The sequence below is a fragment of the Haematobia irritans genome, chromosome 2 (genome assembly GCF_050003625.1).
Source record: "Haematobia irritans isolate KBUSLIRL chromosome 2, ASM5000362v1, whole genome shotgun sequence".
In the NCBI taxonomy this organism is placed as follows: Eukaryota; Metazoa; Arthropoda; class Insecta; order Diptera; family Muscidae; genus Haematobia; species Haematobia irritans.
Genome location: NC_134398.1, coordinates 15315437 through 15343227, shown reverse-complemented (window position 1 = coordinate 15343227; position 27791 = coordinate 15315437). Strand labels below are relative to the sequence as shown.

At 26.8% G+C, this 27791-nt stretch overlaps 1 protein-coding gene across 5 annotated transcripts in view; it reads left to right on the top strand.

Moving 5' to 3' along the window:
- Positions 1 to 27791, top strand: part of LOC142223573 (cyclin-dependent kinase-like 1) — a 112128-nt gene that overhangs the window by 57458 nt on the left and 26879 nt on the right. The window contains exon 1 of one of the 5 annotated variants that reach the window (XM_075293465.1): positions 17468 to 18097. The exons of the other annotated variants lie outside the window; for them this stretch is intronic. The gene's annotated coding sequence lies outside the window, so the exon portion shown is untranslated. Of the gene's footprint in view, positions 1 to 17467; positions 18098 to 27791 lie in introns of those variants that run through there. 5 annotated transcript variants of the gene reach the window in all.

Sequence of the window (27791 nt, the reverse complement as noted above, 5' to 3'; positions counted from 1 at the left end):
CATTGAGAGAGATTTCTTTAAAATAAAATATTGTCATATAACCTTATACAAAATTTACACAAGAAAATAACAAAATAAATAAATCTTTAAATATATAAAAATCCATTAAAATTTTGAAAATATTTTTCCACGTCTTTTTTAACACACTGGAAAACATACAACTAGTGCTACCAATTCAATGATCATCACATTCTTTATGTGAAAATACTTTTTTTATCGGTGAAAACTCCTCGCCGTAGAGGGTTACTCGATAATACACTGAACAAATTTTCCGAAGTTAAACTAACGTTAAATTTAACTTATTGTAAATTAAACTAACGTTAAATTTAACTTATTGTAAATTAAACTAACGTTAAATTTAACTTATTGTAATTGCGAAAAAATATTTGGTTGTAGTTAAATTTTATTATTTTTTGCGAAATTTTCCCTATCCCAATGATATTTTTGTTAAGAATGTCTCAAACATTTCAACGATTCCTAAAAACAGTAAAAACGAACTACAGTGTCGTTAAAATGGTCAAGATTTAACGCTAATCATTTTGTTCTTTATTTTTAGTTTATTTTTTCTCAGAAGAAAAAAAAAAGAGGGTGTCATTTCGTGAGTTCGAGTATAGTTTAGTTCAATTTTCTCACGAGGTAGTTCATTCATGGTATAAAACCACGATTTCCACTTAAGCCAAAAGTAATTTTATTTCTATAAAAAATTTGTCAAAATTTATTTCTATAGAAAATTCTGCCAAAATTTTATTTCTATAAAATATTTTGTCAAAATTTTATTTCTCGAAAATATTTTGTCACAATTTTATTTCGGTTTTTTCAAAATTTTATTTCTAAAGAAAATTTTGTCAAAGCTTTATTTCTAGAGAATATTTTGTACAAATTTTATTTCGGTTTTTTCAAAATTTTATTTCTAAAGAAAATTTTGTCAAAGCTTTATTTCTAGAGAATATTTTGTAAAAATTTATTTCTATGAAATTTTGTCAAAATTTTTATCTATAAAGGATTTTTTTTTTAATTAAAAAATGTTGTCAAAATTTAATTTCTATAGAATATTTTGTCAAAATTTAATTTCTATAGAATATTTTGTCAAAATTTTAGTTCTATAAAAAATTTTATCACAATTTTATTTCTATGGAAAATTTTGTCAATTTTTTAGTCAAAATTTTATTTCTATAAAATATTTTGTCAAAATTGTGTTTCTTAACGAAATTTTTGTCAAAATTGTATTTCTTAACGAAATTTTGTCCAAATCTTATTTCTATAGAAAATTTTGTCAAATTTTTTTCAAAGCTTTCTTTCTATGGAAAACTGGTCAACATTTTATTTCTATAGAAAAATTTGTCAAAATTTTATTTCTGTAGAAAAATTTGTCAAAATTTTATTTCTATCGAAAATTTTCTCAAAAAAAAAATTTTTTTTTTATTTTTTTTTTCTATACGAAATGTTTTCAAAATTGTAAAATTTTGTCAAAGCTTTATATCTATAGAAAATTTTGTCAAAATTGTATTTCTTTAAGAATTTTTGTCAAAATTTTACTTGTAAAGAATATTTCGTCAAAATTTTATTTCTATAGAATATTTTGTCAAAATTTTATTTCTATAAAAAATGTATGATTTTTATCTGCAATTAAAAAACAACAACAATGCTTAAAGAACAAAACCAACAATAACAAAACAATACGAATGAATTTTTTTTCTATGAAAAGTTTTATCAAATTTTTATTTCTACGGAAAATTTTGTCAATTTTTGTCAAAGCTTTATTTCTATAGAAAATTTAGTCAAAATTTTATTTCTATAAAAAATTTGTCAAAATTGTATTTCTTAACGAAATTTTGTCAAAATTTTATTTCTATAGAAAATTTTGTCAAATTTTTGTCAAAGCTTTCTTTCTATATAAAAATTTGTATTTCTATGAAAAACTGGTCAACATTTTATTTCTATAGAAAAATTTGTCCAAATTTTATTTCTATAGAACAATTTGTCAAAATTTTATTTCTATGGAAAATTTTCTCAAAAAAAATTGTCAAAATTTTATTTCTATACAAAATGTTTTCAAAATTGTATTTCTATGTAAAATTTTGTCAAAGACCTTTTTCTATAGAAAATTTTGCCAAAACCTTATTTATATTGAAAATTTTGTCAAAATTGTACCTCAAGTAAAACGAGGTAGTATGTAATTTCGTGAGTTGGAGTATAGTTTAGTTCAATTTTCGCACGAGGTAGTTCATTCATGGTGTAAAACAACGGTTTCCACTTAAGCCAAAAATAATTTATTTCTATAGAAAATTTTGTCAAAATTTATTTCTATAGAAAATTCTGCCAAAATTTTATTTCTATGAAATATTTTGTCAAAATTTTATTATTTTTTTTAATTTTATTTCTGAAGAAAATTTTGTCGAAATTTTATTTATTTGTAGAGTTTGTAAGGATTGAGGTCATGTTGTAATAAAACAAAATAAAATCTTAGTTTTTTTATAGTGTTTTATTTTTAGTTCTTTCCAATTTTTCGAACACCATCGTTGTCCGTCCTCAGGGAAATTAAATTTTTAATATTTTTAATAAGACAAGGTGACTTGCTCGCCACTGCTTTTGAGTTTACACCAGTGACGACCTTGTCTTATTAAAAATATTAAAAATTTAATTTCCCTGAGGACGGACAACGATGGTGTTCGAAATATTGGAAAGAAATGAAAATAAAACACTATAAAAAAACTAAGATTTTATTTTGTTTTATTACAACATGACAAACTCTACAAATAATTATACTAAAAGGTCAACCATACAACAACAACAAAATTTATTTCTATAGGAATTTTTTCAATTTTTTTTATATTAAAAAATGTTGTCAAAATTTTAATTCTATGGAAAATTTTGTCAAAGCTTTATTTTTCTCTAGAAAATTTTGTCAAATTTTGGTCAAAGCTTTCTTTCTATGGAAAAATTTGCCAAAATTGTATTTCTATAGAAAACTGGTCAACATTTAATTTCTATAGAAAAATTTGTCAAAATTTTATTTCTATAGAAATATTTGTCAAAATTTTATTTCTATGGAAATTTTTCTCAAAAAAAAAAAATTTTTAAATTTTATTTCTATACAAAATATTTTCAAAATTGTATTTCTATGTAAAATTTTGTCAAAGCTTTATTTCTATTAAAAATTTTGCCAAAATCTTATATAGAACATTGGCGTAATTTCGTGAGTTGAGTTCGTGAGTGAGTTCAATTTTCGCACGAGGTAGTTCATACATGGTGTAAAAACTACGGTTTCCACTTAAGCCAAAAATAATTTATTTCTATAGAAAATTTTGTCAAAATTATATTTCTATAGAACATTTTGTCAAAATTTTATTTCTATGAAAAGTTTTATCAAAATTTTATTTCTATAGAATATTTTGCCAAAATTTTATTTCTGTGGAAAATTTTGTCAAAATTGTATTTCTATAGAATATTTTGTCAAAATTTTATTTCTATAGAAAATTTTGTTAAAAATTTACTTCTATAGAAAAAATTATCCAAATTTTATATCTATAATTTGTGTACCAAAACATCGGGAATTCTGCCAATCTACCAAACAGTAAAAAAATATCATTTTTGGTAGAATTCTACAGAATTTCTGCGTATATAGAATTTCAGGTGAATTTGATGAAACATACTACCTCAAGTAAAACGATTTACACTACAGTTCCCGAAGTTTAATTTAAAATTTCCACATATGAAGACTATGTCAGATTCTTAATTTTTAATAACAATTTTTACAAAAATTAGTTATATCAATTAAATTGTTAATTGGATCAATTAGTTTTTTAATTGACTTTGGTGATTGATAAAATTGATAATTGGATCTATGAGTTTCGTGATTGAAGATAAAAAGTATTTTTTTTTTGTGTATTTTATTGATATGAAATCTTTGATCTCACGACAATATTTTTTTCAGTGTATAATTGGAAATCGATATTACGATGTGTTGCAAAAGGAATAGCATATTTATTATACTCCCATCACCATTTGTGGATATAATAAAGGTCAAATATATACAAGGGTGGCCCCATAAGCCCTTAGCCTCACCGCATCGTACAAAAGCTTCAATTAATATGTCATTCCAAAGTTATATCTGATATGTAGAAAATCAAATCTAAATCAATATTTATGAAAGAATAATTTGTATAATCAACAAAAACGAGCTTTACACTATACAGTGAGTGTCATAATGAAATAAAGATAAGCATAAAATGTAGTATTTAAATCTCCACATAAACCTAAAAAGGATGATTTCGTTTCAGCGAAAAGGGATTGGCCTGGTGTTACACTACTTTTTCTGTCATTGTTCTTCTACCCAAAGTATAATGTCAAGTTAGTTATTGCTTCTGAATTGCCGTAAAATACATATTCGAACAATCTGCATTTCCAATACGAAGCTTAGAGATTAGAGAGAGAGAGAGAGAGAGAGAGAACCTGCTATGGTAGTCGCAGCTTGAAGCTCCCTTAGTTGAATGTTTGTGGAGTATAGACAGAGGTTATCGTCGCAGTTCAAAGCAAACGCCGAAGTTGTTAGTGGGGAAATATAGGTCAAAGGTCCCAGCTAGGAACTGTAGACCGGAACTTTAAGCACAAAGGTCTACGGTATTTGTACTGTGGATCTCAGTGGTAGAAATATAGAACCGCTGGTCTCAGAGATGTAATTTTAGACTCGAAGATATCAATGGGTAGTGGGACGACAATCTTTCCTTTTTTGGAATCACATTCGCCGGCTACTTCCTTGATCCATGTTTAGCTTCTACGGCTTTCCAAATTTCGTACAGACTATAATCCACAGGATGTTATAAAATCTCAGGTATCTTTCGAAACTCTAATCATGTGACAATTTCATGTGTAAAATTGTCATTTTTATACCCTCCATCATAGGATGGGGGTATATTAACTTTGTCATTCCGTTTGTAACACATCGAAATATTGCTCTAAGACCCCATAAAGTATATATATTCTGGGTCGTGGTGAAATTCTGAGTCGATCTAAGCATGTCCGTCCGTCCGTCTGTTGAAATCACGCTAACTTCCGAACGAAACAAGCTATCGACTTGAAACTTGGCACAAGTAGTTGTTATCGATGTAGGTCGGATGGTATTGAAAATGGGCTATATCGGTCCACTTTTACGTATAGCCCCCATATAAAGGGACCCTCAGATTTGGCTTGTGGAGCCTCTAACAGAAGCATATTTCATCCGATCCGGCTGAAATTTGGTATATGGTGTTGGTATATGGTCTCTAACAACCATGCAAAAATTGGTCCACATCGGTCCGTAATTATATATAGCCCCCATATAAACCGATCCCCAGATTTGGCTTGCGAAGCCTAAAAGAGAAGTAAATTTCATCCGATCCGGCTGAAATTTGGTACATGGTGTTGGTATATGGTCTCCAACAACCATGCAAAAATTAGTACATATCGGTCCTTAATTATATATAGCCCCCATATAAACCGATCCCAGATTTGGCTTGTGGAGCCTCTAACGGGAGCATATTTCATCCGATCCGGCTGAAATTTGGTACATGGTGTTGGTATATGGTTTCTAACAGCCATGCAAAAATTGGTCCACATCGGTTCATAATTATATATAGCCCCCTTATAAACCGATCCCCAGATTTAGCTTGCGAAGCCTAAAAGAGAAGTAAATTTCATCCGATCCGGCTGAAATTTGGTACATGGTGTTGGTATATGGTCTCCAACAACCATGCAAAAATTGGTCCACATCGGTCTATAATTATATATAGCCCCCATATAAACCGATCCCCAGATTTGGCTTGCGGAGCCTCAAAGAGAAGCAAATTTCATCCGATCAGGCTGAAATTTGGTACATGATGTTGGTATATGGTCTCTAACAACCATGCAAAAATTGGTCCACATCGGTCTATAATTATATATAGCCCCCATATAAACCGATCGCCAGATTTGGCTTGCGAAGTCTCCAAGAGAAGCAAATTTCATCCAATCCGGTTGTAATTTGGAACATGGTGTTGGCATATGGTCTCCAACAATCATGCAAAAATTGGTCCACATCGGTCTATAATTATATATAGCCCCCATATAAACCGATCCCCAGATTTGGCTTGCGGAGCCTCAAAGAGAAGCAAATTTCATCCGATCAGGCTGAAATTTGGTACATGATGTTGGTATATGGTCTCTAACAACCATGCAAAATTTGTCCACATCGGTTCATAATTATATATAGCCCCCATATAAACCGATCCCCAGATTTGGCTTGCGAAGTCTCCAAGAGAAGCAAATTTCATCCAATCCGGTTGTAATTTGGAACATGGTGTTAGTATATGATATTTAACAACCGTGCCAGAATTGGTCCATATCGGTCTATAATTATATATAGCCCCCATATAAAACGTTCTCCAGATTTGACCTCCGGAGCCTCTTGGAGGAGCAAAATTCATTCGATCCGGTTCAAATTAGGAACGTGGTGTAAGTATATGGTCACTAACAACCATACCAAAATAGGTCCAATCACACACAAAATGGTCCATATCGGTTCATAATCATGGTTGCCACTAGAGCCAAAAATAATCTACCAAAATTTTATTTCTATAGAAAATTTTGTCAAAATTTTATTTCTATAGAATTTTTTTTTTTCAAATTTTATTCGGTTCATAATCATGGTTGCTACTCAAGCCAAAAATAATCTACCAAGATTTTATTTCTATAGAAAATTTTGTCAAAAGTTTATTTCTATAGAAATTTTTGTCAAAATTTTAGTTTTGTAGAAATTTTGTGAACATTTTCTTTCTATAGAAAATTTTGGGAAAATTTTTATTTCTATAGAAAATTTTGTGAAAATTTTATTTCTATAGACAATTTTATTAAAATTTTATTTCTGTAGAAAATTTTGTCAAAATTTTATGTCTATTTTGTCAAACTGAATTATATACGTATTGGATCGATCTTTTTTTTTTATTTAATATATACCACGTATGGACTTACATACAATTTAGATGATGGTGTTAGGAGGTTTTAAGATACCTTGCCATCGGCAAGCGTTACCGCAACTTAAGTAATTCGATTGTGGATGGCAGTGTTTAGAAGAAGTTTCTACGCAATCCATGATGGAGGGTACATAAGTTTCGGCCTGGCCGAACTTACGGCCGTATATACTTGTTTAACTTTATCAATTTCTTAAAAAAATAACGTCTGATTTTAAAACGTTAGTTTGGGACTAGATCCAATGGAAGACTTTTATTTTAGGCGCCCTTAGACTATTCAGACCATTTTCATACCACATGCGGTAATTCTTGTGTTTGGCGATGAGGCAAGTCCCACTCACAAATTTACGATATTTGAAAAAAAACAACAACAAAATATGTATAATATTTATCATGCAAAAAAAAGCCCTTTCCAAAGAAAACCCTGCTACCGGTTTGAGATGATGGCGATTTAATCGACCAACTAAGTGGTGGGTATTAAATATAATCATGTGACCATATTCGCATAAGTCCTATAGAAAATCTCTCCATACTCACACGAAGACTATGGATGAAACTCCCCAAACAAAACATACAACACAAAGTATATATTCCATGGGATTATTGTAATAATTATGAGTTCAAAGAATAACAACAAAAAAAGTTAAAAAAGACTTATGAATATACGCATAGGGAGTTTTATGTATTTAGTGTCGTTGTAAATATCAACATTAACTTTTTGTTTTTTTGTTTCATTTATTCTTTCTATTGAATTTTATTTCAAGGGTCGCTTTGTTTTCACCATCTCATTGGAGCTCATAATCCAAGAGGGGTTAAAAAAGTAATTAAAGGGACAACAACAAAAAGAGGGAGAGCTAGAACGAGCGAGAGAGAGCACGAGAAATAACAAAGCTTAATTGCTAGTAGTAAAGCTTAATTTAATTGATATTCGAGTGAAAATATTAGAATTTACTAGAAATGTGTATATTAGACTGGTTCCTTGTGTACGCATTAGGAGAACAAAAAAAAAACAAGGAAATAAGGCAAAAAGCTGGACGAGAGTCTACCACGGATGCCAAATATAATCTACCAAAAATTTAAGAAATTTTTACCAAATGTCTTCTAAATTAAAAAAAAAATATGCTGAAGTTGTTGATCATATTTTTGTTAAAATTTTATGTTTATGGAAAATTTTGTCTAAATTTTATTTCCATAGAAAATTTTGTCAAAATGTTATTTCTATAAAAAAAAATTGTCAAAATTTTATTTGTATAGAAAATTTTGTCAAAATTTTATTTCTATTGAAAATGTTGTCAAAATTTTATTTAAAGGGTGGTTAAAATTTCAAGGGCCGATGTTGATTTTGAATAAAACACAAACTATTTAGGAAATTATTGTAATTTTATTTTATTATGATATATTGGTATTATTCAATTATGTATGGAACAAAATATCGGCCAAATGGACGCCTCGACCTCGGTGGCACACCTTCATCCGATGGTCCAAATTTTCGATGACGCTGAGGCATAATGGAGGTTCTATGTCGTTAATGTGCCGAATTATCTCATCCTTTAGCTCTTGAATTGTTGCTGGCTTATCGACGAACACCTTTTCTTTCAAATAACCCCAAAGAAAAGAGTCCAACGGTGTCCAATCACATGATCTTGGCGGTCAATTGACATCGCCATTACGTGAGATAACACGGCCATTGAATTTGTTGCGCAAAAGAGCCATTGTTTCATTAGCTGTGTGGAAAGTGGCACCGTCCTGCTGAAACCATATATCGTCCACAACCATATTTTCAAATTCGGGCCATAAAAAGTTCGTTATCATCTCACGATAGCGAACACCATTCACAGTAACTGCCTGACCGGCCTCATTTTGGAAAAAATACGGCCCGATGATGCCGTCAGCCCATAAACCGCACCACACAGTCACTCTTTGTGGGTGCATTGGTTTTTCGACAATCACTCTTGGATTCGCATTCGCCCAAATGCGGCAATTCTGTTTATTGACGAATCCACTGAGGTGAAAATGTGCCTCATCACTGAAAATGATTTTCTTCGAAAATTGATCATCCACTGTTGCCATTTCTTGGAACCATTCTGCCCATTCACGACGTCCATGGTTCAAATTGAAATAGAGAAATGTCAAATAAAGTTTGGAAAAAAACTTGGCATTTAGGTGTGGTTAACATTCAACATCGGCCCTTACAATTTAACCATCGAAAATTTTGTCAAAATTTTATATCTATAGAAAATTTTGTCAAAATTTTATTTCTATTGAAAATTTTGTCAAAATGTTATTTATGTAGAAAAGTTTGTCGAAATTTTATTTCTATTGAAAGTTTTGTCAAAATTTTATTTCTCTAAAAATTTTGTCAACGTTTTATTTCTATAGAAAATTTTGTTAAAATTTTATTTCTAAAGAAAATGTTGTCAAAATTGTATTTCTATAGAAAATTTTGTCAAAATTTTATTTCTATAGAAATTTTTGTCAAAATTTCATTTCTATAGAAAAATTTGTCAAAATTTTATTCTATAGAAAATTTTGTCAAAATTTTATTTCTATAGAAAATGTTGTCACAATTTTATTTTTATAGAAAATTTTGGCAAAATTTTATTTCTATAGAAAATGTTGTCACAATTTTATGAATATAAAAAATTCTGTCAAAATTTTTTTTCTTTAGAAAATTGTGTCAATATTAGATTTCTATAGAAAAATTTGTCAAAATTGTATTTCTATAGAAACTTATGTCAAAATTTTATTTCTATAAAAAAAATTGTCAAAATTTTATTTATATAGAAAATTTTGTCACAATTTTATTTCTATAGAAAATTTTGTCAAAATTTTATTTCTATAAAAAATTTTGTCAAAATTTTACTTGTATAGAAAATTTTGTCAAAATTTGATTTCTATACAAAATTTTCTGAAAATTTTATTTCTATAGAAATTTTTGTCAAAATTTTATTTCTATACAAAATTTTGTCAAAATTTTACTTCTATAGAAAATTTTCTGAAAATTTTATTTCTGTAGAAAATGTTGTCAAAATTTTATTTCTATAGAAAATTTTGTAAAAATTTTATTTCCATAGAAAATTTTGCCAAATTTTATTTCTATAGAAAATTGTGTCAATATTTGATTTCTATAGAAAAATTTGTCAAAATTGTATTTCTATAGAAACTTATGTCAAAATTTTATTTCTATAAAAAAAATTGTCAAAATTTTATTTATATAGAAAATTTTGTCACAATTTTATTTCTATAGAAAATTTTGTCAAAATTTTATTTCTATAAAAAATTTTGTCAAAATTTTACTTGTATAGAAAATTTTGTCAAAATTTTATTTCTATACAAAATTTTCTGAAAATTTTATTTCTATAGAAATTTTTGTCAAAATTTTATTTCTATACAAAATTTTGTCAAAATTTTACTTCTATAGAAAATTTTCGGAAAATTTTATTTCTGTAGAAAATGTTGTCAAAATTTTATTTCTATAGAAAATTTTGTAAAAATTTTATTTCCATAGAAAATTTTGCCAAATTTTATTTCTATAGAAAATTGTGTCAATATTTGATTTCTATAGAAAAATTTGTCAAAATTGTATTTCTATAGAAACTTTTGTCAAAATTTTATTTCTATAAAAAAATTGTCAAAATTTTATATTTAAATTTTTATAGAAAATTTTGTCACACTTTTATTTCTATAGAAAATTTTGTCAAAATTTTATTTCTATAAAAAATTTTGTCAAAATTTTACTTCTATAGAAAATTTTGTCAAAATTTTATTTCTATACAAAATTTTCTTAAAATTTTATTTCTATAGAAATTTTTGTCAAAATTTTATTTCTATACAAAATTTTGTCAAAATTTTATTTCTATACAAAATTTTCTGAAAATTTTATTTCTGTAGAAAATGTTGTCAAAATTTTATTTCTTTAGAAAATTTTGTAAAAATTTTATTTCCATAGAAAATTTTGCCAAATTTTATTTCGATAGAAAAATTTGTCAAAATTTTATTTCTATAGAAACTTTTGTCAAAATTTTATTTCTATAGAAAAATTTTTCAAAATTTTATTTCTATAGAAAATTTTGTCAAAATTTTATTTCTATAGAAAAATTTTTCAAAATTGTATTTCTATAGAAAATTTTGTCAAAATTTTATTTCTATAGAATTTTTTTCAAAATTTTATTTCTATAGAAAATTTTGTCAACATTTTATTTCTATAAAAAATTTTCTCAAAATTTTATTTCTATAGAATATTTTGCCAAATTTTATTTTTATAGAAAATTTGTCAAAATTTTATTTCTATAGAAAATTTTGCCAAATTTTATTTCTATAGAAACTTTTGTCAAAATTTGATTTCTATAGAAAAATTTGTCAAAATATTATTTCTATAGAAAATTTTGTCAAAATTTTATTTCTATAGAAAATTTTCTCAAAATTTTATTTCTATAGAAAATTATGTCAAAATTTTATTTCTACAGAAAATGTTGTCACAATTTTATGAATATAAAAAATTCTGTCAAAATTTTATTTCTATAGAAAATTTTGTCAAAATTTTATTTCTATAGAAAATTTTCTCAAAATTTTATTTCTACAGAAAATGTTGTCACAATTTTATGAATATAAAAAATTCTGTCAAAATTTTATTTCTTTAGAAAATTTTGTAAAAATTTTATTTCCATAGAAAATTTTACCAAATTTAATTTCTATAGAAAATTGTGTCAATATTTGATTTCTCTAGAAAATTATGTCAAAATTTTATTTCTATAGAAAATGTTGTCACAATTTTATGAATATAACAAATTCTGTCAAAATTTTATTTCTTTAGAAAATTTTGTAAAAATTTTATTTCCATAGAAAATTTTTCCAAATTTTATTTCTATAAAAAATTGTGTCAATATTTGATTTCTATAGAAAATTTTGTTACCTTTATAGCAAATTATTCCAAAATTTTACTTCTATAGAATATATTGTCAAAATTTTATTTCAATACAATTTGTTCTCAAAATTTTATTTCTATAGAAAATTTTGTAAAAATTTTATTTCCATAGAACATTTTGTAAAAATTTTATTTCCATAGAACATTTTGTACAAATTTTATTTCTATAAAAATTTTGTCAAAATTTTATTTCTGTAGAAAATTTTGTCTAAATTTTATTTCCATAGAGCATTTTGTCAAAATCTTATTTCTTTATAAAATTGTGTACAAATTTTATTAATATAAAAAATTTTGTCAACATTTTATTTGTATAGAAAATTTTGCCAAAATTTTATTTCTATTGAAAATGTTGTCAAAATTTTATTTATACCAAAAATTTTGTCAAAATTTTATTTCTATAGAAAATTTTATCAAAATTTTATTTCTATAAAAAATTTTGTCAAAATTTTATTTCTATAGAAAATTTTGTCAACATTTTATTTCAATAGAAAATTTTGTAAATTTTTTTTCTATAGAAAATTTTGTTAACTTTTTTAGAAAATTATTCCAAAATTTTACTTCTATAGAATATTTTGCCAAAATATTACTTCTATAGAATATTTTGTCAAAATTTTATTTCAATACAATTTTTTCTCAAAATTTTATTTCTATAGAAAATTTTGTAAAAATTTTATTTCTATAGGAAATTTTGTCAAAATTTTATTTCTGTAGAAAATTTTGTCAAAAATTATATTTCTTTTGATAATTTTATTTCTATTGAAAATTTTGTCAAAATTTTATTTTTGTACAAAATTTTATAGAAAATTTTGTCAAATTATTTCAAAATTTTACTTATATAAAATATTTTGTCAAAATTTTATTTCAATACATTTTTTTCCCAAAATATTATTTCTATATAAAATTTTGTAAAAATTTTATTTCTATAGGAAATTTTGTCAAAATTTTATTTTTTTTTTGAAAATTTTGTCAATTTTTTTTTTAATTATATGTTTTATAGTTTCGGCTATCGATTAAAAAACTTAAGATTAATATTTTTTCCTTTATTTCTAATTTCAATATTGCGGTTGATTTCCAAAAAAATTGCTAAAATTTTAGTTTTTTGTTTGGTCACGAGACCTGTTTATGTTGTGGTCCTAAAGACAGTTTTGAAGTTCTGGGCATATAAACACTTCGACCACGGACATTCCAACAGGACTCAGATTCACCGCTGTCAGTACATGTTAACCAAATATGATTTAAAAGCGAGTTTCCTTACTTAATTTCTACCGCACAATGGCCACCGAAATCTCCTGGTCACAAAACGTTGGACTGGCATTTTGGAACTAAAAAATACCAAAGTGTCGATAATCTCAAGATGGCGCTTCATCAGGGATGCGCCAATTTCGTGCAGCGTGTGATAGCTTTGCCGAATGTTTGACGACCATAATTCAAATCAATTCGAATAAATGTAAACTGATTTTAAAATTTTGTTATTCCCGAAAAAAACTTAAAAATATAGCACATTACCTTGTTGTATTACATATAAGCCTCCCTATAGATTTATCTCTCAATCTGAGAACCAATCAATGGATGGTCTTCATTCTCCCTTGGAAAATATCATAAAACTAATTAATTACAAACACATGTGACAACATTTTCTATTTAATATCCAAAATTTTCCATTTTAATGCATAGGAATTTAACAAAGCATGTTAATAATCCACTAACTGAATGCATGCATACTTTCCCAAGAAAATTTTGTTAATTAAGTTGTTATGGATTTTACAACAGAATATTCAGTGTATTCGCCTGTTGTACATATGCTGGTCGCTTTGTGACGACGCGGTCTTATGTTGAGGTAAATTTGATTGCTATGACAATATGGCCCTGTCTACATTCTTGTGTATTGTCATTTCCCCTCCTTCAAATGAATTCCCATCACCTTTGATCCTGGAGGGGTTGAAACGCGACATGAAAAGAAAAAAACGCACACCGTTTGCTATGTAAACAATGTAGGGATGCCAGTGCGAGAGAAAAACTCTATAGGATTCCCAGAAGCTTTACTGCTGGGAATTTCTAAAGTATGAATCGCAATAAAAGGTAGAACATTTTCCACACAAGCTAAAAATAAGCTACCAAAAATTTGGAGAACATTTTACCAAAAAACTATCTAACAAACAAATCTTACTTGGCAAAATTTTGTTTCAATAGAAAATTTTATTTCTATAGAAAATTGTGTCAAAATTTTATTTCTATAGACATTTTTGTCAAAATTTTATTTCTATTGAAAATTTTGTCAAAAATTTTATTTCTATAGAAAATTTTGTCGATTTGTTTGTTTTATCAAAATTTTATTTCTATAGAAAATTTTGTCTACAAAATTTATTTCTATAGAAAATTTTGTCTACATTTTATTTCTATAGAAAATTTTCTTAAAATTTTATTTCTATAGAAAATGTTCTTAAAATTTTATTCTTATAGAAAATTTTGCCAAAATTTTATTTCTATAGAACATTTTGTCAAAATTTTATTTCCATAGAAAATTTTATCAAAATTGTATTTCTATAGAAAATGTTCTTAAAATTTTATTTCTATGGACAATTTTGTCAAAATTTTATTTCTATAGAAAATTTTGTCAAAATTTTATTTCTATAGAAAATTTTCTTAAAATTTTATTTGTATAGAAAATGTTCTTAAAATTTTATTTCTATAGAAAATAATCTTAAAATTTTATTTCCATAGAAAATTTTGTCAAAATTTTATTTCTATCGATAACTTTGTCAAAATTTTATTTCTATAGAAAATTTTGTCAAAAGTTTATTTCTATAGAAAATTTTGTCAAAATTTTATTTCTATAGATAATTTTGTCAAAATTTTATTTCTATAGAAAATTTTGTCAAAATTTTATTTCTATAGAAAATTTTATTTCTATAGAAAATTTTGTTAAAATTTTATTTTTATAATAAATTTTGTCACAATTTTATTTCTCAGTTTAATTCTATAGAAAATTTTGTCAAAACTTTATTTCTATACAAATTTTTGTCAAAATTTTATTTCTATCGAAAATTTTCTTAAAATGTTATTTCTATAGAAAATTTTCTTAAAATTTTATTTCTATAGAAAATTTTGGCAACAATGTATTTTTATAGAAAATTTTTTTACAATCTTATTCCTACAGAAAATTTTGTTTCTATAGATAATTTTGTAAAAATTTTATTTCTGTGTAAAATTTTAACAAAATTGTATTTTTATAGAAAACTTTATCAAAATTTTATTTTTAGAGAAAATTTTGTTAACATTTTATTTCTATATACAATCTTGTCAAATTTTATTTCACTCGAGCCAGAAATAATCCACCCAAACTTGGAGATAAGTTTACAAAAAAACTATCTAACGAACTATCTATAGAAAATTTTCTCAAAATTTTATTCCTATAGAAAATTTTATCAATATTTCATTTTTATAGAATATTTGGTCAAATTTTATTTCTATAGAAAATTTTGTCAAACTGTTATTTCTACAGAAAATTTTGTCAAAATTTTATTTCTATAGAAAATTTTGTCAAAATTTTAATTCTATAAATAATTTTGTCAAAAATTTATTTCTATAGACAATTTTGTCAAAATTTTATTTCTATGGAAAATTTTGTCAAAATTTTAATTCTATAGAAAAATTTTGCAAAATTTTATTTCTATAGAAATTTTTGTCAAAATTTTATTCCATACAAAATTTTGTCAAAATTTTATTTCTATAGAAAATGTTGTCAAAATTTTACTTCTATAGAAAATTTTCTGAAAATTTTATTTCTATAGAAAATTTTGTCAAAATTTTATTTCTATACAGAATTTTGTCGAAATTTTATTTCTATAGAAATTTTTCTGAAAATTTTATTTCCGTAGAAAATTTTATCACAATTTTATTTCTATAGAAAATGTTGTCGAAATTTAAATGTTGTCAAATTTTTATTTCTATAGAAATGTTGTCAACATTTTATTTCTATAGACAATTTTGTCAAAATTTTATTTTTATAGAAAATTCTGTCAAAATTTTATTTCTATAGACAATTTTGTCACAATTTTATTCCTACAGACATTTTTGTCAAAATTTTATTTCTATAGAAAATTTTGTCAAAATTTTAATTCTATAGAAAAATTTTGCAAAATTTTATTTCTATATAAATTTTTGTCAAAATTTTATTTCTATATAAATTTTTGTCAAAATTTTATTTCCATACAAAATTTTGTCGAAATTTTATTTCTATAGACAATTTTGTCAAAGTTTTATTTTTACAGACAATTTTGTCAAAGTTTTATTTCTATAGAAAATTTTGTAAAAATTTTATTTCTATAGAAAATGTTCTTAAAATTTAATTTCTGTAGAAAATTTTGGCCAAATTTTATTTCTATAGAAAATTTTGTCAACATTTTGTTTCTATAGATAATTTTGACAAAATTTTATTTCTATAGAAAATTTTGTCACAATTTTATTTCTGTAGACAATTTTGTCAAAATTTTGTTTCTATAGATAATTTTGTAAAAATTTTGTTAACATTTTATTTCTATATACAATCTTGTCAAATTTTATTTCACTCGAGCCAGAAATAATCCACCCAAACTTGGAGATAATTTTACCAAAAAACTATCTAACGAACTATCTATAGAAAATTTTCTCAAAATTTTATTCCTATAGAAAATTTTATCAAAATTGTATTTCTATAGAAAATTTTGTCTAAATTTTTTTTCTATGGAAAATTTTGTCAATATTTTATTTTTATAGAATATTTGGTCAAAATTTTATTTGTATAGAAAATTTTTTCAAAATTTTATTTCTATAGAAAATTTTGTCAAAATTTTAAATCTATAGAAAATTTTGTCAAAATTGTATTTCTATAGAAAATGTTGTCAAAATTTTATTTTTATAGAAAATTTTCTGAAAATTTTATTTCTATAGACAATGTTGTCAAAATTTTAATTCTATTGAAAATTTTGTCAAAATTTTATTTCTATAGAAAATTTTCTGAAAATTTTATTTCTATAGAAAAATGTTATTGCTGTAGAAAATTTTGTCAAAATTTTATGTCTATAGAAAATTTTATTTCTATAGAAAAATTTTATTGCTATAGAAAATTTTGTCCAAATTTTATGTCTATAGAAAATTTTTTGAAAATTTTATTTCTATAGAAAATTTTGTTAAAATTTTATTTCTATAATAAATTTTCTTAAAATTTTATTTCTATAGAAAATTGTGTCAAAATTTTATTCCTATAGAAAATTTTCTCAAAGTTTTATTTCTGTAGAAAATTTTTATTTACCTCAAATAGAATCCCTCTATATCTTTTCAAACTTATCCTTTATTTGGTATTTTTTCCTATCCCCCTTTGTTTTAGGATTCTCTCATACTGGCATCCCTAAAATGAATGTCATTCTATAACTACGAACTTCACAACATTTCTCCATTTCAAATGAAAACTAGTTTTCCTTTTTTTTCTGTCCCATTTCGTTAGATTCTGTCATTTGCTTTGACCGACCGCTAGTACAAAGGATAACCCCCAAAGGACTCTAGAAAGGACTTGCAACAACTACAACCAAAAGCAATGGGGTTACCAATCATTTCGTTGCATTTGTACACGCTAGACCACCAACAACTAGTCCGTCTTTTGAATTTTTATTTTTCAATATTGATCGAAGGATTGTGAAGGATACAAAATTTATTGTCCTCGTTGTTGTTTGGACAAACAGGAAAAAAAAGAAAAAAGGAAGACAACATAAAGACTCATCGTTACGTGTTTGTTGCTATTGGTGGAATTGACATTTTATATTGACGGATTGGGGGAAAACATTTATTGCCCGTTTTTCTCCTCGGTTTTGTTATTGCTATCGTTGTTGTTGTTTATTTTATTGTAATGTCAAATTAAAAGTAAATCAATCAATTGAGTGGATGAGAGTGAGTGAACGATGTATTTGAGAAACGTATTGGTTAAGACGTCATTGTAAATGTTAACTCCTTCGAGTTTAAATGGTGACATCAAACTGTGCCAGAAAGGACACCTGAAAGGATATTGATAGTGAAATTCAGAAAAAACTATATGGACACAAAATATTTTGAGAAATAAAATAACAAGTGTTTTGTAAATATCCAAATGCATGGACTGAAAATGCCAATAAATATTGCATTACTCCTATAGCAATAAAATCCTGAACAAAAGAAAAAGGTCTTTATAGTGTTACAAATATAATATAAAAACTATGTATGAAAAATAAAATTGACATGAAATATTCCTAGAAGTGATTTCCTTTCAGGTTTTTATTAAAACAAATGTATAGAAAAAAATTCATTTCGGTTACACTAAATCCCAACTGAAAAATATTTTAATTTGGTGTTAGTATACCCCATAGCTACTAAATTCCTTGGGGTCTAAGGAAATGGAATGTGAAAATTTGCTAAAACAAATTAGAGGTGATTTTTAATTTCCCTAAATATGGTGAAACAAGTCTTAAATAAGGGAATCTTAGTGACACAATATGTGTAGGTCTTGAGCTTTTAATCCATTAGAAATTAGAGTGTCCAAATAACCGGTTTTTATAACGTCGTTTACGATCTACGATCCTTTGCTAACCATTACAGCACATCGTGTAGTTGGATTATCCCTTGAACAGGTCCACATGAACCAGTCCCGCACAAATTCTTACGAAGATTTTGTAGAATGTGATTTTTTTGGAAATTATGTAGAGCTTCCTGTAATAGGTCCGTATGTGGCAATTAAAAATTAATATACGAATAAGGGGGTAAAAACATTAATTTACTATCGGTCGAATTGGACCACAAGCAACTGCCGTTTCTTAATTTCGCCATGCGAGTCATGTAGACTGGTGAACATAAAAAGTTACCTGTTTTCTCTTGGACGGTTTTTATGTATGCAACAAAAACTCGGTACCTTATCTATTAATTCTTGGACGGGTACAGGAATTTCTCCCTTGACCGAGTTATTACGGGTGCTTTTCTTTTTTATGTCTTGGGGGCCATCTCCCCTGTCAGTTATTCGATATGGTATTTGGATAGAGAGAAGGGTTAAGGGTGACAAAACGATTATTTAAGATCATATTCGTTTATTAAAAATGGTCAAACAGAAGGTCACCTTACTCATTAGAATAGCACCTTACTTTCCTCTCAAGAATTTTAATCTTGAAACGGTTGCCACAGTTGGTAGAATTCTACCAAAAAAAACAGTATATTTTTACTGTTTGGTAGAATTTTTCATGTTTTGGCAGATTTGGTAGAACATTCCACTCCAACCAAGAGGTGTTTCACTTTCACTACACTGAAAAAAAAGCATACTCGGTTCCAAAGATTTTGTCTTTACTTTAAAAAATTTGGTATTGATTCCGAGCCAAAGAAGCGGAGAATACAAGTAAGGATACTTTTAAGACACAATTCTCTTTTAAATTTAGGTGTTGTGTACTTGCTTCTAGGAAGAAAATTTTAATTTTTCTCTTTCTCAGCTTTTTTTCTTCATATGCTATCAAAGTCCTTTAAAAACGAGTTAACGGACACTTTGTTTTCCGAATTAGGACTCGACTTTCAGTAGAAATTATGCTATGTTTGAAGTAAAAAACTTCTTTAAAATAAAGTTTTGAAAAACATGTCCTATATTTGAACGATTTTTTGCTTTGTAGTCAAGATGCAAAAAGACAACAAATTTAAAGACAATTTCATTAAATTTAAAGAATTTTTCTGAATTATTAAAGTCAAAATGACCTTAGCCTATACATTTTTTCTTTCATGTTAAGATACCCATTTTTAAGTCAAATCACTTAATTATAAGGACAATACGACTTCATTGAAAAGCTTATCGACTTTTGGACAAGGAAAATAACTTTCTTTAAGAGAAATGCGTCTTCTATGCTAAGCAAAATTTGTATTCGTATTTTAAAGACATGAAATCTTTGTCCTTACGATAATATTTTTTTCAGTGTATAGTAATAAAAAACAAGTATAAACGGCCGTAAGTTCGGCCAGGCCGAATCTTGTGTACCCTCCACCATGGATTGCGTAGAAACTTCTACACAATCGAATTGTGGTATCTTAAATCGTTTTCTAAATTGTGAGTTAGTCCACACGTGGTATATATTAGACAAAAAGGTATGTAAGCCTACAAATAATTAGGAATCGATATGGACTTTTGTACGGTACGTAGGGAGCCAGAATTGAAATATGGGGGTCGCTTTTATGGGGGCTATATACAATTATGAACTTGATATGGACCAATTTTTGTGTGATTGGGGATCGATTTATCTTAGGGCTATATATAACTATAGACCGATATGGACCTATTTAGGCATGGTTGTTAACGGTCATATACTAGCACAATGTACCAAATTTCAACTGACTCTGATGAAATTTGCTCCTAGAAGAGGCTCCAAAACCAAATCTTGGGATCGGTTTATATGGGGGCTATATATGATTATGGACTGATATGGACCACTTTTGGCATGGTTGTTAAATATCATATACTACCACCACGTACCAAATTTCAACCAGATGGGATGAATTTTGCTTCTCCACAAGGCACCGGAGGTCAAATCTGGGGATCGGTTTATATGGGGGCTATATATAATTATGGACTGATATGAACCAATCCATGCATGGTTGTTAAATACCATATACTAACATCACGTACCAAATTTAAACCGAATCCGATGAATTTTGGTCTTCCAAGGGGCTCCAGAGGTCAAATCTGGCGATCGGTTTATATGGAGCTATATATAATTATGCACCGATTTGGACCAATTTTTGCATGGTCATTACAGACCTTATACTAACAACATGTACCAAATTTCAGCCGGATAGGATGAAATTGGCTTCTCTTAGAGGCTCCGCAAGCCAAGTCTGGGGATCGGTTTCTATGGGGGCTATATATAATTATGGACCGATATGGACCAATTTTTGCATGCTTGTTAAAGACCATATACTAATACAATGTACCAAATTTCAGCCGGATCGGATGAAATTTGCCTCTCTTAGAGGCTCCGAAAGCCAAATCGGGGGATCGGTTTATATGGGGGCTATATATAATTATGCACCGATTTGGACCAATTTTTGCATGATCATTACAGACCATATACTAACCCCATGTACCAAATTTCAGCCGGATCGGATGAAATTTGCTTCAATTAGAGGCTCCGCAAGCCAAATCGGGGGATCGGTTTATATGGGGGCTATATATAATTATGGACCGATGTGGACCAATTTTTGCATGGTTGTTAGAGACCATATACTAACACCCTGTACCAAATTTCAGCCGGATCGGATGAAATTTTCTTCTCTTTTGTAATGAGAGAAAATTTTGATAAAAAATTCTATAAAAACAAAATTTTGACAACATTTTCTATAGAAATAAAAATTTGTCAAAATTTTCTAATAAAATACAATTTTGATATCATTTTCTATATTTTGACAAACATTTCCATAGGAATAAAATTTAAAAAAATTTGTTTTTGTAGTCTTATTGTAATTTATGTTAAATTGGCCACCTGAGGCTTCGAATTACAAAATTTAAATAAATAAAAAAAAAAATTTGACAAAATTTCTATAGAAATAAAATCTCGACAAAAATTTCTATTATTTATTTATATATTTACAGTCATAATGAATTATAAAAATAAACAGGAAATAAAGGTGCTACGTTTTCGACCTATATTGAAATAAAATGTTCACAAAAATTTTCTGTAGAAATAAAATTTTTAAAAAAATTTTGGAAATAAAATTTTGACAAAATTGTCTCAAGAAAAAAATTGTTTTACAAACTTTTCTATAGAAATGAAAATGTTGAAAAAATTTTCTATAAACACAAAAATTTAACAAAAGTTTCATAGAAATAAAATGTTAACAAGATTTTCTCTAAAAATAAAATTTTAACAAAAGTTTCTCAAGAAAAATCTACAGAACTAAAATTTTGACAAAAGTTTTATAGATATAAAATGTTGAAAAAATTTTTATAGAATAAACATTTTGATAAAAGTTTCTAAAGAGAGAAATTTTGGACAAAAAATTCTATAGAAGTAAAATTTTGACAACATTGTCTAAAGAAATAAAATTTTTACAAAATTTTATTTAGAAATACAATTTTTGCGAAATTTTGTGTAGAGATAAAATATCGACAACATTTTTTATTATAATAAAATATTGACAAAATTTTCAATATAAATACAATTGTGAGAAAATTGTCTCTAGAAATAAAATTTTAACAAAATGTTATATTGAAAAAAAAAGAAAAATTTTTCTATAGAAATAAAATGTTGACAAAATTGTCTACAGAAAGGAAATTTTGACAAAAATATCTATAGAAATAAAATTTTGCCAAAAATTTCTATGGAAATAAAATTTAAAAAAAATCCCTAGAAATGAAATTAAAAAAAATATTGACAAATATTTCTATAGAAAAAAATTTTAACAACAATGTCCATAGGAATAAAATTTTGACAAAATTTTCTATGAAATAAAATTTTAAAAACATTTTCTATATTTGTATGAATTTTGACAAAAGTTTCATAGAAATAAAATGTTAACAAGATTTTCTCTAAAAAGAAAAAATTTAACAAAATTTTCTCCAGAAATAAAATTTTGACAAAATTTTCTCTAGAAATAAAATTTGTACAAAATTTTCAATAGAAATAATATTTGAGAACATTTTTTATTGTAATAATATTTTGGCAAAATATTCTAGAGAAATACAATATTATGAAAATTTTTATAGAATAAACATTTTGACAAAAGTTTCTAAACAGAGAATTGTGTGACAAAAAATTCTATAGAAGTAAAATTTATACAAAATTTTCTATAGAAATAAAATGTTGTCAAAATTTTCTCCAAAAATAAAATATTGACAACATTTTCGATTGTAATAAAATATTGACAAAATTTTCTATAGAAATACAATTTTGAGAAAATTGTCTCTAGAAATAAAATGTTAATAAAATATTATATTGAAAAAACAAAATTTACAAAATTTTCTATAGAAATAAAATTTTGAAAAAATTGTCTACGGAAAGGAAATTTTGACAAAAATATCTATAGTAATAAAATTAAAAAAAAAATATCTAGAAATAAAATTTAAAAAAAATCTCTAGAAATAAAATATGGACAAACATTTCTATAGAAAAAACAAGTAAGGAAAGTCTAAAGTCGGGCGGGGCCGACTATATCATACCCTGCACCACTTTGTAGATCTAAATTTTCTATACCATATCACATCCATCAAATGTGTAAAGGTTTGTCCCAAATACATACATTTAAATATCACTCGATCTGGACAGAATTTGATAGACTTCTACAAAATCTATAGACTCAAAATTTAAGTCGGCTAATGCACTAGGGTGGAACACAATGTTAGTAAAAAAATATGGGAAACATTTAAATCTGGAGCAATTTTAAGAAAACTTCGCAAAAGTTTATTTATGATTTATCGCGCCATATATATGCACTAGAAGTTTAGGAAAATTAGAGTCATTTTTACAACTTTTCGACTAAGCAGTGGCGATTTTACAAGGAAAATGTTGGTATTTTGACCATTTTTGTCGAAATCAGAAAAACATATATATGGAAGCTATATCTAAATCTGACCCGATTTCAACCAAATTTGACACGCATAGCTACAATGCTAATTCTACTCCCTGTGTAAAATTTCAACTAAATCGGAGTTAAAAATTGGCCTCTACGGTCATATGAGTGTAAATCGGGCGAAAGCTATATATGGGAGATATATCTAAATCTGAACCGATTTCAACCAAATTTGGCACGCATAGCTACAATGCTAATTCTACTCCCTGTGCAAAATTTCAACTAAATCGGAGCAAAAAATTGGCCTCTGTGGTCATATGAGTGTAAATCGGGCGAAAGCTATATATGGGAGCTATATCTAAATCTGAACCGATTTCAACCAAAGTTGGCACGCATAGCGACAATGCTAATTATACTCCCTGTGCAAAATTTCAACTAAATCGGAGCAAAAAATTGGCCTCTCTGGTCATTTGAGTGTAAATCGGGCGAAAGCTATATATGGGAGCTATATCTAAATCTGAACCGATTTCAACCAAATTTGGCACGCATAGCTACAATGCTAATTCCACTCCCTGTGCAAAATTTCAACTAAATCGGAGCAAAAAATTGGCCTCTGTGGGCAAATGAGTGTAAATCGGGCGAAAGCTATATATGGGAGCTATATCTAAATCTGAACCGATTTGGCTGATATTTTGCAAGTTTTTCAAGACTCATAAAATATTCGGATGTACGGAATTTGAGGAAGATCGGTTGATATACACGCCAATTATGACCAGATCGGTGAAAAATATATATGGCAGCTATATCTAAATCTGAACCGATTTTTTCCAAAATCAATAGGGATCGTCTTTGAGCCGAAGCAGGACCCTATACCAAATTTTAGGACAATCGGACTAAAACTGCGAGCTGTACTTTGCACACAAAAATACATCAACAGACAGACAGACAGACGGACAGACAGACAGACGGACATCGCTAAATCGACTCAGAATTTAATTCTAAGACGATCGGTATACTAAACGATGGGTCTCAGACTTTTCCTTCTTGGCCTTACATACAAATGCACAAACTTATTATACCCTGTACCACAGTAGTGGTGAAGGGTATAAATATGGGAAACATTTAAATCTGGAGCAATTTTAAGAAAACTTCGCAAAAGTTTATTTATGATTTATCGCGCCATATATATGCACTAGAAGTTTAGGAAAATTAGAGTCATTTTTACAACTTTTCGACTAAGCAGTGGCGATTTTACAAGGAAAATGTTGGTATTTTGACCATTTTTGTCGAAATCAGAAAAACATATATATGGGAGCAATATCTAAATCTGAACCGATTTCAACCAAATTTGACACGTATAGCTACAATGCTAATTCTACTCCCTGTGTAAAATTTCAACTAAATCGGAGTTAAAAATTGGCCTCTACGGTCATATGAGTGTAAATCGGGCGAAAGCTATATATGGGAGATATATCTAAATCTGAACCGATTTCAACCAAATTTGGCACGCATAGCTACAATGCTAATTCTACTCCCTGTGCAAAATTTCAACTAAATCGGAGCAAAAAATTGGCCTCTGTGGTCATATGAGTGTAAATCGGGCGAAAGCTATATATGGGAGCTATATCTAAATCTGAACCGATTTCAACCAAAGTTGGCACGCATAGCGACAATGCTAATTATACTCCCTGTGCAAAATTTCAACTAAATCGGAGCAAAAAATTGGCCTCTCTGGTCATTTGAGTGTAAATCGGGCGAAAGCTATATATGGGAGCTATATCTAAATCTGAACCGATTTCAACCAAATTTGGCACGCTATATCTAAATCTGAACCGATTTGGCTGATATTTTGCAAGTTTTTCAAGACTCATAAAATATTCGGATGTACGGAATTTGAGGAAGATCGGTTGATATACACGCCAATTATGACCAGATCGGTGAAAAATATATATGGCAGCTATATCTAAATCTGAACCGATTTTTTCCAAAATCAATAGGCATCGTCTTTGAGCCGAAGCAGGACCCTATACCAAATTTTAGGACAATCGGACTAAAACTGCGAGCTGTACTTTGCACACAAAAATACATCAACAGACAGACAGACAGACGGACAGACAGACAGACAGACAGACAGACAGACAGACAGAGGGACATCGCTAAATCGACTCAGAATTTAATTCTAAGACGATCGGTATACTAAACGATGGGTCTCAGACTTTTCCTTCTTGGCGTTACATACAAATGCACAAACTTATTATACCCTGTACCACAGTAGTGGTGAAGGGTATAAAAATTTAACAACATTGAAAAAATTTTCTATAGAAATAAAAATTTTGATAAAATTTTTATAGAATAAAAATCTTAACCAAATTTTTTAAAGAAAGAAAATTTTGACAAAAAATTCTATAAAATTAAAATTTTAACAAAATTTTCTCAAGAAAAAAATGTTGACAAAATTTTCTCTAGAAATAAAATTTGTACAAAAATTTCAATAGAAATAAAATTTTGAGAACATTTTTTATTGTAACAACATTTTGGCAAAATATTCTATAGAAATACAAATTTAAGAAAATTTTCTTTAGAAATAAAATGTTGACAACATTTTATATTTATACGAAATTTTCTCTACAAATAAAATTTCCACAAAATTTTCTATTGAAACAAACTTTTCTATAGGAATTAAATTTTGACAAAAATATCTACAGAACTAAAATTTTGACAACATTTTTATAGCTATTGTTGACAAAATTTTTATAGAATAAACATTTTTACAAAAGTTTCTAACGAGAGAAATGTTACACAAAAAATTCTATAGAAGTAAAAGTTTGACAACATTGTCTATAGAAATAAAATTTTTACAAAATTTTATTTAGAAATAAAATTTTTGGAAAATTTTCTATAAAAATAAAATATTGACGAAATTTTCTATAGAAATACAATTGTGAGAAAATTGTCTCTAGAAATAAAAGGTTAACAAAATTTTATATTTAAAAAAAAAATTGATAAAATTTTCTATAGAAATAAAATTTTAACAAACTTTTCAATTGAAATAAAATTTTAAAAACATTTTCTATATTTGTATGAATTTTGACAAAATTTTCTATAGGCATAAAAATTCGACAAAAATTTCATAGAAATAAAATTATTACCAGATTTTCTCTACAAATATAATTTTGACAAACTTTTCTCTAGAAATAAAATGTTGCAAGAATTTCAATAGAAATAAAATTTTGACAAAATTTCCTATAGAAAGAAACATTTGACGAAGTTTTCGATAGACATACAATTTGGACAACATTTTCCATTGAAATAAATATTGACAAAAATTTCTATAGAAAAAAATTAACAACATTGACAAAATTTTCTATAGAAATAAAATTTTAACAAACTTTTCTATTGAAATAAAATTTTAACAAACTTTTCTATTGAAATAAAATTTTAACAACAAATTGGACAAAATTTTCCATTGAAATAAAATTTTAACAAAAATTTTCTATTGAAATAAAATTTTGACAAATTTTTATTAAATAAAATTTTGATAAATTTTTATTGAAATAAAATGTAGAGAAAATTTTTATAAAAATTTTTTATAAAATGTTTTTGTACTCTATAGCTCTGATATATAAAGAGCTTCGACCCTATTCACCCTATCTCCATACGCTTCAATCATATTATGTATACTTTCATTTTAGTGTAGAGGTCTCAATAAATTTCCCATTAGTACACCACACTATGAAACATGAAAACGTGCAACCCCTAAAATTGACCGATGGCTAACTTACTACATTGCCTATCACCATGGTAATATTGATGACCCTTAATTTTAATACTCACCACCATCGTATACTCTATTCTTTGCCGAAGGAAGAAGGTGGCACAAGTTTTTTTTATTTATAAATTTCATTACAAATGTATGCCGGTTGATAGTAGTTCTATTTAGACAATAGTAGGAAGGTGTTAGTATATTAGATATCACACCAGTGTTTAACACCATACATAATACTTCAGTATATTGATTTGTTGCCTTGAAAATTGTTAGTAAGGAAGCCGATTATTATACAACGAATATATCAATTAAAAAAGTAGAACTAAGATATGGGACGGATATGTCGATCCCGATATCATTTAAACTTTTCTTAAAGATTTGGAGATTTGGATTCCGAGCCAATGATATGGCTTCGCAAAATAAAGACATTTTGTTGGGAGCTATCTAGCTTTAAATTTAGTCTGGAATATTAGTGGAACAAATTCCATTGTTTTTTTTACTCTTTTTCATTACTTTTAAAATTTGTTTATATTCTATCTAGGAACATTTCCTGTTATTGTTGCCACCTTTACAATTTTGTCCT